Source organism: Passer domesticus, chromosome 3 (genome assembly GCF_036417665.1).
Source record: "Passer domesticus isolate bPasDom1 chromosome 3, bPasDom1.hap1, whole genome shotgun sequence".
Taxonomy (NCBI): domain Eukaryota; kingdom Metazoa; phylum Chordata; class Aves; order Passeriformes; family Passeridae; genus Passer; species Passer domesticus.
The window spans coordinates 44,217,173-44,229,964 of NC_087476.1; the positions used below are offsets into that span (position 1 = coordinate 44,217,173).

The following is a 12,792-nucleotide window of genomic DNA, read 5'->3' on the forward strand; positions in this document are numbered from 1 at the left end:
GAAAGCATCTTCCTACAGTTTAGAAGCATGTATCTGATTTCAGATGGACCTGGGCTTCACCAGACTTTTTGCCAGGAAATGATAGATTGTTGGAAGAAATAGGACGTAAGTTTCATCTGCAGATGCTTTTCCTGACTTACAACTTCCCAGTGCTTTCTGGCCATGTCAGTTGAATTGATGCCCTTGAAACAGGCAAGGTAGTTTTAATCTGAGCAGTGAGCCTGCAATAAAAAGGCTATGTTTGGCTAGTTTAGGATCTTACAGCTGGAGGAAGATGCTTTATGGAATGATTCATGATGATAAGGATAGGGCAGACAAATAGGTAGAAATAAGACACTTGCCACACTAGCTAATATATTTGTCCTTTTAAAAAAAAAAATAAAATTGTAATCATATTTTGCCTTCTCCGCTATCTAAGCCTCAGCTTAGATATTTAGACATATTTTTCTCTACCTGCCAAGGGCTTCTTTGATCCTGATCTTGTATTATCTCCACACTGGCCCAAGGATCCACCCATGATGAGACCTTTTACCAAGAAAATGTATTACACAGTGTGCATGTAATAAATGTGGTCTCTGTTGATGGTGACTAAACTCAGGCCATTCTTCTAGTGGAGTACCAGAGTCTGTTGTTTTTTCTCCTTGTTGTTTTCACTATGGAGTCCTTCCCTGGCATCTTCCCAACTTCTCCATTAATTTTCTCTTAAGATAATGCAAAACCAAATTCTATTCAACTGTACTTATTAAATTGGATTTTGCTCTAAATTTTAGTTTTTTACTAAATGTCAGGTAATTAAGTTGAAAAACTTCAAAATTCCAGTAATGGAACTGAGACTGAGCAATAGGTTAAACACATTGCCATAAGGCATATTTGTAGATATAAATGGGATACAAGAAGGAATTTTTGAAGATATCTTTTTAGTAAAATTTTGTAGAATTGGTCTCTTCCAATGCAGTAGCTGTATTAGCTGTAGGTACTACTTATATCAAAGTGATTTTTGTTTTTTCTTCATCTTTTGCAGTCAGCTAACCTAATATTTTGAGGAAATAACACTGGACATTATTGATCTATTTTTTTTTCTTTTCTTCCTGGCTCCTAGGTCACAGTTTAGGCCCTAGTTCAGCAAAGTACTTAAGAAGAGGCTTATCTTTAAGCACATGTTCAAGTCTCAGCAGAGTAAATGAGAATTAAGCAAATACTTAAGTACTTTACTGAATAGGGATAGAATTAAGCATGTAGTTGAATGTTTTGCTGAATCAGGGCCTTAAAATTAAAAATTAATCTTATTTGTGCTACAAAGATTGGAAAGCTACGTGCTAGATTTGGATCTTGAATTAATATAAACCAGAAACAGGGGTAGCACCAACTGTCACAAGGACAGGGGTGTATAGGTGTAAAAAGGGGGTAAAGCTGATGCTGTGAAAATCGTGGGTAGGACATAAGAGAGATGTGCAGCCTGTTCCTATGTCTGTTTCAGGCTAAATTGCTGGAGACTGACATTCCTTTGTGTTTCAGTCCAGCTGCTGGTGAATCCTGGCATGCATAAAAAGTTCCATAATAGCTGCCATGCTAAGTCTGAAGTTGCAGGAGAAGGGGCTTAATGTTTCTAAGCCTCAAGACATGCTGTATGTGTCCTGTGAAGGGAAGGTGATGCCACTTCCCTTCTTTCAAACTCTTTGAGCTGGTGAAGTTTCTTTCTGCACGTTATCGTGGTGCCTGGCACAGTGCTCTTGCTTGTGCTTTCTAGAAGGATTTGTAATAAAAGTACATAATAATAAATCCTGTGCTTCGGGTAAGACAAAATAATCCATGTGACATGATCGAGTATTGTTGCAGCTGAAGTTTTTGTCAAGATTTAGGTTGATACAAACTAATGGCAGCATTAAGTAGTTTTCTGACTAGCATAATTAACTTGTGAGATTCTAGGGAAAAATATTTGAAGAAGTGTAGTAACTTTCCACTATTTTTTAGGAAAACAGCTGCTGCTTTCAGCCTGTAGAGTTGAGCAGATTATGGATGAATGTAGGGGAATGTTTGCATGGACTGGTTTTAGGGATGTCTGTTAAATCTGCAAAATCTAGAGTTTTCAGTGCCTGTGAATTCTTTCTGAGAAGTTTTCAGTATTGGCAATAAACATTTGAGTGGTATAAGTGAGGCATTTCAAAATCATAATTTCTACAAACATGGAATTAGTGTCTGGAGCTGGTTCAGTGTTCATCATGATGTTTTGTGTTGCTGTTACCCTGTAGCGATGCTCAGAGAAGATTGATTAACCCAAGTGCTTCTCTTCAACTAAACTTCATATAAGGATAGCTCAGCAAGTAGGCATTGAGTGTAATATGAGCTGCACGGGTGCTAGCTAATGGTTAACTGGCTCTGCTGAGCCTGTGCTCCTTCAACAAATGCTATCAGTGTGGGATGAGTTGTCTTATTTCTGCAGACAACCTACTTCAGGTTGGAGACTAAAGCTTTACTCTTAGGAGTAGAAGACAGCAGGAGGGCTTTCACTGCCTGCTCAAACAGGGAAGGGAAGGAAGGCACCGCGTTACTAGAGCTGCTGTTTTCCACTCCAAACAGGAGGGATGAGGCTAGTATGGTTTCTGAGTATGTTCTGAAGTGTGTAGGGTGGCTGACCTCGACTCGGCTGTTATTTTGATTTTTTAACCGACTGTGGGCCAAACAGGTGCTTGACACAGTGTGAAGCTTCTCAGGATAGTTGGCGTAACTTTGTGCCAAGGCTTTGAGAAAGGGGAGAGAAACAGGCAAGATCGTGCTTCACGCAGGAGGTTACAGTGTGGAGATACTCTGTATGGAGAATGAAGGGGCAAGATAGTGCTGAAACTTTGAGCTTTCTGTACAAGGCAGAAAATTAATAGATAAGGTGAGTCAAAACTGTGGATCTTGTATGTTGGGGGCTTTAGAAATTTTGTGGAAACTGCTTGTTATTCGGCATATGGGATAACCATCTTGTTTTCTGAAATTCCATAAGGACATAAATCTGCATTTTGTGTACATGAGAGACCTCTCACCCAAGCACAGTTCTTGCAATGATAGCATTGTATGATCATCTTGATTAATCATCTTGGCTTATAAAATGGGTCATTATCTTAAATCTGAACTGTTTAAAAAACACTAGCTCTGGATGAGTTGTAATAACGTGGGTTTGTTTGGGGTTTCGTTTTTGGTTTTTTAATGGCAAATACAAATTCCCCTCTATGCATTTGAAATACAAAAACTAGGGGGTTTTTTGAGAATAAACAAATTACTTGTTCCTACAGGTAGTATCCAGAACTCAGCATTGAGATCTTTAAAAGCATATCTAGAGCAAAACCAGTGGGTTTCACTTTTTCAGTTATGGGTAGAGTAAGTTGGTAATTCATTTTTTTGATCCTGATTAGTAGGAGATACATTAATTACATCAGAAATTGTCTCTTTGTGGTTATTTTTTAAGACTAACTTTTCCTCCCTTGATGAATGAAGTGACCCACATCTAAAAACAAACTAGCTTTGTATAAGGTGATGGATTTTTGACTGTATAGCATCTATTGCTTAAAACAGAAGCATCTGTTCAGAACAGAAGTTTATTATTTGATGCATTTAAAGTTGGGGTTTTTTGACCAGATAAAAATTCTTTGTTAAAATACTGTTGGGCACTCAGTTCCCTCTTCATTTAGGTTACCGTTGGACCAGTGTAACTACATTTAATTCAATTGAGCTCCCTGTGACTTAGAGCATTAAACATGTGACAAAAAACAAAATTATGAGAGACTTAAAAGACAACTCTTTTTCCTCTATTTTTGTGTTATTTATTTACAGTATACTTCATTTACTTCAGTTGCACAAAAGCTCCATCAAAGAAGTTAATAGTAAATGCCACTTCCTAGTTAGCATGACATGAAAGTCTCTGGCATACAGAATTATTATTTTAAGCATCTTGCATTCACAAAATAAATTACATACCTGTAATTTTTTTAATTAGTCTTTTAAAATTACTCTCAAAACACAAACCCTCAATTTGTTATCTTGTTTAAATAATTTTCCCTTGACAGAGTATGGTTTGATATGATAACTGAATTGATTTATTATACAAAATGAAAGAGAGATTAACATATTTTAGCCAGGTCAATTAAATATTGACAGGCATGGAACATAAGTGATTTTGATTTGTGAATTCTCCAGTCACTTTTTTCTTTGGCAGAAAAGCCACAATTGCGCCATTTCTATGAGTTATTCTGTAAATGGCAAAAAGTTTAAACTTATAGTTCAAAATTTTTGAAGCAAATCAGAAATTAGGCAGAGGCAGCTTTTGAACTCCAGGTTTGTTAAACAAAAAATGCATTCGATTTTTTGCTGGGAAACTCCTCTTTTAAGCACAGCAATGTTCTACGTTTTTATCTCCTTAATACCTTCTTGGCTTAAAGTGACAAAGTCTAAAAAGACATTATGAATACAAGTTTCAGGTTGTTTTTTTGTTTTGTTTTGTTTCACTAACATCCATTTTATGGAGACTTTATGAGTTCCTGTGCATCCTCCAAATATTGACACTGCTGGGGCTGGATGGAAAGTTCAGACCAAATCTTGAACCTCCTCTTGTTGGTTCTACAGACTGTCTGGAGTCCAAAGGTTACGAACTGCTTGTAAACTATCTCCAGAATAAAAGCCTGTGTGCCAGGACATCAGTGCTGGTATTGTGTCCTCTATTCTTTTCCTAATTTGCAGTTTCTCCCCACCCTGCCCCCGTGGATTGTCAATGGCCTGAATTGTTTCAGTCTGTTTAATTCAGCGAGGCTGTGCTAATCGGTGTCGCCTGAAAGCCTGTCCTGAGACCCCGAGACTTCAGAGATGTTAATTCGCTTAGTATTACAAAACTAAAAGGAAAAAAAAAAGAGAGAGAGAGAGTAAAAGAAGAAAACAAAAAACCACCAGAGTAGTTCTTCATTGTCTGCACTAGCGGCACAGACATTAAACCCTTGGATTCTGCAACAGTCAGTACACAACTTTTAATAGAACAGTTTTTAATGCACACCAATTTAACAGAACTGTTTTCTTTAATATTAAGCATTCTAATTACTCTGTACAAGATTTACCCAGTGACTAAAAATCAACAGAAATCTTCCCGTGAACCCAAATTTAAAGAGTTTGCTTTGCTTAGCTGTGCCAGATGTGCGTGTCCAACCAAATAGGACCATTTATGTCCTTAAACCCGAGACAGTAACAACGCTGAACCTACAGCTTTCCCAGAGTGGATGTGGACCCGTTGGGTGCGCACCTGGAGGAGAATCTAAGAGCTTGAGTTACTGCTGAGACTTTCTGGGTGGCTCGGTGGGAGAACACACTACTCAGGAGAGGAGTCCCAGGAGTCATCAAGTTCAGCCAGCAGCATCCTGGGTTTAGTTCCAATGACTTGTGCATTTTTGCAAAGCGGAGGATGGGGCATAGTCCAACCACATCCTTCCCCAGTAAACAGAATTGCCCTGTCTGTTCATTGGATATCCTTTGAGGATCCAGGCTCAACCTCTCAAGCAAAAGCATAAAATAGTAGATTTCTTCAATGTTATTAAAAATCTTGTTCTAAATGAACATTTCTGCTTAGAGCTCTTTTCCAAAGAAATACTTTTGCTAGAGAGACGGGTAGCAATCACTTACAGCTTTCCACTTACAGCAAACACTGTACCTGTTTTTACTCCCAACTGTGATAAATTTATGTTGGGTTTAGCTCATTAAGAAAACTTCATCAGGGAAATGCAATTTTTCCTCACTGTCTAAACGTAACAAATAGTACTTACCTCCTTTGGCTAGTTGTTTTTCAGACATTAAATTCCTGTTAAATGGATCTTATTAATACAAACATTTTTAAAAGCCACACATTCTTTTCTACTGCATCAGTCTGTGGTTTTCAGTTGGTAACACAATATGTACTACCAGTGGTTTATCACAGTGATTAAAAGTCCAGTGAAGGCAACTTACATGAGTTTTTAACTATGAATTGATCCTCAGTGATCAAATTTAATTTGTTGGTTTTTTCAGGAAAAAATTATTGGGTGTTTTTGTTTGTTTGCTTTACGTAAAAGAGCTTTTACAAAAAACTTGGGTTTGTATAATGATTTTTAAAATGTCTTTGTGGCACATGCCTCGTGAATATTCTCTAAATACTCCTCACAGCCAGCAGTAATCTTAATGATAAATCATTTTGCAATCTTTCAAATGTTCTTAACTCCTGGTGAGATAATTCCAAATTCAGTGTGTTAAATATTTTCAAGAAATAGGCTTGCTGACTTTTAATCTGCAGGTCTGTTTTGTACCAAATGCAGTTTCCAGGTACTCTGTATCTCTTGTGCTGCGTAACCCTGTCTCGCGTGTGCGCCTATCTAATCTTGCGGCAGGTGAGAAGCTGTAATTTGTGGGGCTTCTTATCGAAATGCAGAAAACTGATGTGGAAAGAATGGCAACCAAGCTGTATTTTGCCCTCACAGTATTAATTTTGTTTAAAAAAAAAAGTGTAACTGAATGAATAATCTCCAGAGCTGTTAAAACATAGCAGGTTTCGTGGTTCAAAGGCAAGCCCTGCAGAGCCGAGCTGCGTGGGGCACCAGCGCCCTTCACTCCCCCGGAGCCCAGCATCCCCCACGCTCACCGGGATCTGATTGTCGTCCAGTGATGCAAGAGTTTGCTAATTAAACAGTTCACAGAAGTGTTTGGGGCAGAACCTGTGGACATTTAACCAATTGAACAATTTATTGCTGTAATTGAAGGGGTTAGCTGGTGTTTATTAACTAGCCTTCCTGTCACGTTCCAATAGCTGGACTAACCCTTGGTCCCTGATTTGTTTTCAAGAGTCCCACCGGTGGTGTTGGCGCTGCAGTGTCACTCTTCAGGCTGCCACTTCAAGGCCACAGCTTCACTTATCGGCCTTTTGCAAATTCAGCCACATTACTGGATTTTTTTTTCCTTGCTGGAGCAAGTGTTTTATTACAAAGTACTGTTGCTTTACAGAAAAACCAAGATTTTATCTTAGATGAAAAATAAGTTTGGATTATTAAGAAATTTCAGCAAACCGCTTCTGGCTTGAAAACGGTTTCTGGCTTTGCAATCTCAGCATAGCACTAGTTTATTTTCCTTTTATGTTTATGGTCACCTCTGCCGTCTCCATCATCATTAAAGCGGGTTTGGGGCTGGGATAAAGGCGTCACTGCAGCGGCGTGCAGCAGGGCTTCCAGTCAAACCGCTGAGGCACGCGCACTTTGGGACACAAATCTATTCAGGGGAACAATGAGTCCTGATGGTGATAACAGGCTGCCTCTCCCCCTTACCCCTGAAAGCTTCTATAACTAGAACTAATTGGCCGTTCTTAAAGTGCAATTAGCAGGGATATTAATCTAGGCCTGACAGGTGTGAAAATGTGTTTCTTTGAGTCCATTCAATAGGCACCCTCTCTGATCACCCGTAGGAGGGGTCTGAAGCATTGTACCTATAAAGTTGCAAGCCTTTAGTTTGCTGGAACCGAACAGCCCACTTTAATAATCGCATTTGAGTCAGATGACATTAACTCGACAGAAATGGACGGGAGGAAGTTCACTTAATACTGACATAATAGTTGGTATCACTTCCATCATCGGGAAAGGAAATGACTGCTTTCACCTTCGTTTGGGTATGTGAAGAAAAGGGAAGACTTTAAAAAAATATATATTTTAATAAGAAAGTTCAGACTGAATTATTTTGCATTAAGGATAATTAGGTGTCCTCCCTGAGTTGGCCTCTTCTGCAGTTAGATAATCTCCATTTGCAGTGTTTGCTGCTCTCGTCATTTTTGTTCTTCATTCCAACAGGCACAGCATAGAGCAGAGACATTAAAAGGTATTGCCAACAAGGGTGGCATTATCATCAGCTCTGCAGCTTTTAAATGGTGACAAGGTAACTGTGTAAATCCAATTGGAATAGAGTTTCAGGACTCAGGATGAATACAGCACTACTAGTTCAGCTTTGCTACAGCTGGTGTACAAGGGCACAGCTCAGTGGAGCTGCATTGGTCTGTACATGTCCCAGGATCCTTAATTTAAGCAGCAGACTTATTATGGGATGCTGAAAGGGTTCCAGCTGAATCTGCAGATGGCTGCTTATGCTAGTGGGCTTCAGGCTTGGAACTAAATGAGGAAATTTGTATTTCCCGTTTTAATTAAAAGGGGTATTCACAATTTAAGACTAAAAGACAAAAGCCTACCCCAAAGACATGCATCTGTTTTACATAAGATAAATGTGTTATAAGAGTGAGAAATTGCTTGAAGATGGTCTTGATACTGAAAATAGTGTGAGTTCATGGACATGCACATGCATGTATACTGCTCAGTCAGCTAGAATTTTTTCCAAAGATGGAAAACTTATTACGTATGATCTGCTCTGAAAAAAAAAATCTGCATAATGCTTTACTAATTTACCCTTATGGAAGTATCTGAATGTCTAGGCCACTGTGATATTTCTTAGAAATACCTTAGAAAACTTGTTAGAAAAAACGAGTCTCAGTCTTTCTCAGTCACTTAGCAGAGTCTTCTGATAGAAAAGGCAACTTCGTAAAAAAAATTGTTCTACTAAGGTATGAGGCCAATCATACCAAGACTGACATTTTTTTGCCTCACTGCTGTGATGAAAAAAACCCTCTTAGACTAAAGAATTTCTTCTCTGAATTTGCTTGAGAGAGTTTTGTTCTTCAGGAAAATCCTTAGCTGAAAAATCTCAAAAATAGATCCATGCTGTTTACTTCATGACACACTGAGCACAACCACATACATCCTTTCCCAACCTTGGCAAAACCAGAAAGCAAGATCATGCTTGCATAAGAAAACACGGTTCAGCAGCCTTCAAGAGTAGGAGCAGTGATTGAGGTAGCCTTAGAACCTGTGTATGTTCCTGAATCTGAATTTGTGTGCCTTTCTGAGATGTAGACCTTACTAACTTAGCTGTTACTGTATCTGTGTTGCTCTCTTGATGCCCTGATACCCTTCAGGATACTACAGTTTTCCACAGCCAGTGGGGCTTGGAGCTGGCTCTGCAGGCTTTGCAACAGAGCATGCTGCATGGTTAGATGTGCTCTCTTGCATCTTTTCTAAGAAAGGCTCTGCATTTTCTAACCTAATGCAATCGAAATTGATCTTGATTCAACACAGATGACCAGCATAGGGAACAACACCCTGCTTCTGGAGCAATAGCAAGGTTTGTCATTCCTTTGGAACCCGTTGCCCTTCTTCCTCATCTAGGAGGGCAAGGCAGTCTTTTTCTTGATTACTCTAAATAGTGCAAAACATCCAAGGGGAAGGAGGGTCTTGTGATTGAGACAAAGGGCTGTGATTCAGGACTCGTGGGTACAGCTCCTATCCCTGCTGTCTGCTTTCAGTTAAACCTTGGGGAAGTCATTAGATCTCTTCCTCTTACACAAAATCCCAGACTCCTTCTGTCTTTTTCATCAAGCTGAGAGGTTCTTGTCACCAGCTGCACATTTGTATGCATTCCTCACCATTGTTATCCACTAATGCAAGCTAGAGAGCCTGCCTTCTTCCTTTGGCGAGGAAAGTTGAGGTATTAAGAGTTTTGGGGGTTGTTCTTAGAATGGTGAACATGATCCTATGCCCAAATCTGCTACCAGAACTCCTCCTTGCCTTTTCATCTCCCATGCTAATTCTCTCCCCTCACAACAGCTCCATTTCTCCTGTGTTGTTCCTGAACCACCAAGAAGTGGAGAGGAAGAGAAGAGATAGCTTTCCCTCTCCCTACTGTGAAACCAGGATATATTATTGTCTTCTCTTAACCAGACGTGGCAAGAAGATTACTCAAATTCATGTCAACTGAATACGAGTTATGCAGTTTTGCAAGTTGATGACTAAAATTATTGGAATTACCCAGAGCTGAATGGTTTATTATAGCTGGAAATTGGAAAATCTCTTGGTGTTTGCACCATTGTTTGTCATGGAAGCGTTAAGTCCTGCTGCTTTATGTCTTCACCCTTTTTATAGACAAAAAAAGGGTACACAATGAAGAGGTTTGTTCATACTTGCTTAAAATCAAATGGTTTGAACAGTTACTTTCTTTATACCTCAGTTATATTTTCATTCCTATTCAGAGTTTTCATTAGCAAGTTATTTTGTGGTTACCCAGAGTGGCACTTAGTAGTTGCATTGAGATATTTCTCTCTTAGATTTCTTAACTGCAATAATGAGTAAACCCTGCTTTTGCTCAAGAAATACCTGAGGGAAAAAAAATGCAGTGATTAAAAGAATGCCTAAATAACAACTGATATGGTATTTACTGATGGAAAGTTGCAGTTCTTAGCTGCGTGGCTGGTAAGAAACAAGAGAATGAATAATAGTTACCAGTGTCCCAAGTTTGAAAAGTCAGAGGAAATGGCAGCAAGAAAAAGCAAATGAAGATGAATGAAATCCCAGGAGGGTGAAGGGAGATTGCAGGGAGTCCTCCATGCTGGACAGGGCTGAGTGGCTGACTCCTGGCTCACCTCAGCTGTTGCCTTTTGCAGTGGTATTTTGAAAGGCACTGTTTGGGAGAAGTGCTTCCTGGCTGCCACCGCCGCGCACCACTTGCAGATGCTGCCTGTGGGTCAGTGAGAGGTCACCTCCAGTTAACTCAACACCCTCAGTGAGGAGAAAGCTCTTGGGGATAAACTTTCTTACTATCACTGTCTAACCAGCACTGAGAGAATTTGCAGATGCTTAACTTGCTCTTTTTGTCCTGAAGTAGTTTTCATGGCATCATTAGCAGTGCCAGCTATTACCTCTCCACTTGTCCAGTACAGCAGGCTCAGCAGCACCAGTTTCTACAGCCTGGTGGTTGGGTTTTCTCCTGGCAGGTCCCCCTCCCTGTGCTGTGCTGTCCTGTGGCCAGGACCCAGCTGCCCTCCAGTGCCTCACCAGCACCTTGGCAGAGCTGCCAAGGACCAAGAGAGACCTTGGGGTCTGCAGAGGGAACAGCATCTCATGTGCACTTGGATGCCCCAGAGCACGTGTGGGTGCCTCTCAGGCTTGCTGTCTGTGACAGGATGTGGCTCCTGGTCCCATGGAACCTAAACCAGGGCACTCACAGCTCCATGGTTCAGTGCCAAAGGGAAGATGCAGCTCTTACACCTCTGCCTGTCATTTGAACATTGTCAATGATGACATCAAGGGTGGCATCAGGAGGGAATGGACTGAACATGAAGGTGGTTGGTGTTTGCTTAGGAAATGTAGAGTCCAAGTATGTTCAGCAAACTGCTTGAGTCCTGTAGCTCCAGAAGCAGAGCAGTCACAAATAATTGTGTTCTGAAAAAGATCAAAGATGCAAATAAATGGCACAAGACATGCAAGAGCCCATTTTACATATATGCATAGAGATACATGAGAAATCAGTGTATTTTACATTGCTCCCACATTTTCACTTGTGACAGCAGTTACAGAGCCCTGCTCACAGGTGAGTCTGGGTGCAGGCACTCCCTGGTTGTTACTTCCCTGGTGGGGCTTTCTCAAGTATCCATGCAGATTTGGGGCAAAAGTCTGGAAAAGGTAAAATGCTGAGGCAAGAGGATTGAAGTCTGAAAAACCTCTTCAGGTTTCAGTCTGTTCTGTTCTTGTCCATAAAAGAATTTAGTAGGCATATATTTTATGTGTGTGGGTACATCAGTAAATGCATAAAAATACTTACGTCTGTTTTCAATAAAAGTGTTCCATGATCTAAACATCTTCCAGATAACATCTTAAAAATCTTAGGCTTCACATTTTCTCAAACAGGCTTGTTCAGGGAAACGAAAGAGAGTGCTTGACAAGATTATGGTGTTGCTTCTATACATTTCCTTTATTCTTGTGGCTAAAAGGAAATTACAATGTGTTGTTAAGTCAAAGCGTGGTCTGTGGAGCTGAACCAAAAAACCTTTAAATGGACTAAAATTCCCCTTCTGATAAAAGGGAAAACTACACAGCAGAGAGACAGGATATCTTTAATTTAAATAGTGGGTTTAGGTATATTAATTTGAGTTCAAAGCATCTTTCAAAGGGTATGATGCCCACATTTTTAATTTTACCTAATACTGAGCATCTGGTGTGGACTGGTTTGTGGTACTGAGAGCAAAAGGAAATACATTACTCATAGATGAAAGGAGTGAGGGAGAATCACTGTCCTGACTAAAAATAGCCTTTTTTCCACCAGTTAATATCAGCTGGAGGTTTTATTAAATAGTAATTGTCTAGAAAAAGACAATAATTGAGTGTGACTGTTTCCTTTCAGGGGCCAGGCCCAGGTGGTGAAAGTTAAGTATTGTCCTTCAGATAAGGTCCTGAAAGCAGTTTTCCTGAATGTCCACTGAGCCCTTCTGCAAAATGTCCTTTCTGGGTGCTGAGCTGCAGACAGACAAAATCCAGGCCTTTTTGCAGGGCAGCAGCAGTTTTCAGGGATGTAGCACCAGAGGATTTTATGGCTGCTTTGCAAATACAAAGCTGGCTCACCTCTTTGGCTGGAACTCTAACCCAGAGGCGCAGAGATCACAAGAGACAAATGTCTTGAATTAAGAAATGGAGTTGACATCTATAAAAGTCAGAGCACATCTAGTAGGCAACATGTGTAATAAGACTATAACATTATATCTAATAGGGAGATTGGAAAGCTGTCTGAAAAAAAATGCAGCTTCCGTTCAGATCTGCACATTCAAAAACAAAATACACCAGACTAATGGGTTTTTTGTTCCTGCACCCCCCTTCCCCTATATTTACTGATCTGAATCCCTATGCTCTTTTCCTAAAAATCAGTCCAGTTTTTTCCAATACA

General features: G+C 40.0%; 1 protein-coding gene across 4 annotated transcripts in view; it reads left to right on the forward strand.

Annotated features, from left to right (window-relative positions):
• The window catches only part of PRDM1 (PR/SET domain 1), a 101,728-nt gene that overhangs the window by 42,602 nt on the left and 46,334 nt on the right, over nt 1–12,792 (forward strand). The window contains exon 1 of one of the 4 annotated variants that reach the window (XM_064412827.1): nt 2,386–2,881. The exons of the other annotated variants lie outside the window; for them this stretch is intronic. The gene's annotated coding sequence lies outside the window, so the exon portion shown is untranslated. Of the gene's footprint in view, nt 1–2,385; nt 2,882–12,792 lie in introns of those variants that run through there. 4 annotated transcript variants of the gene reach the window in all.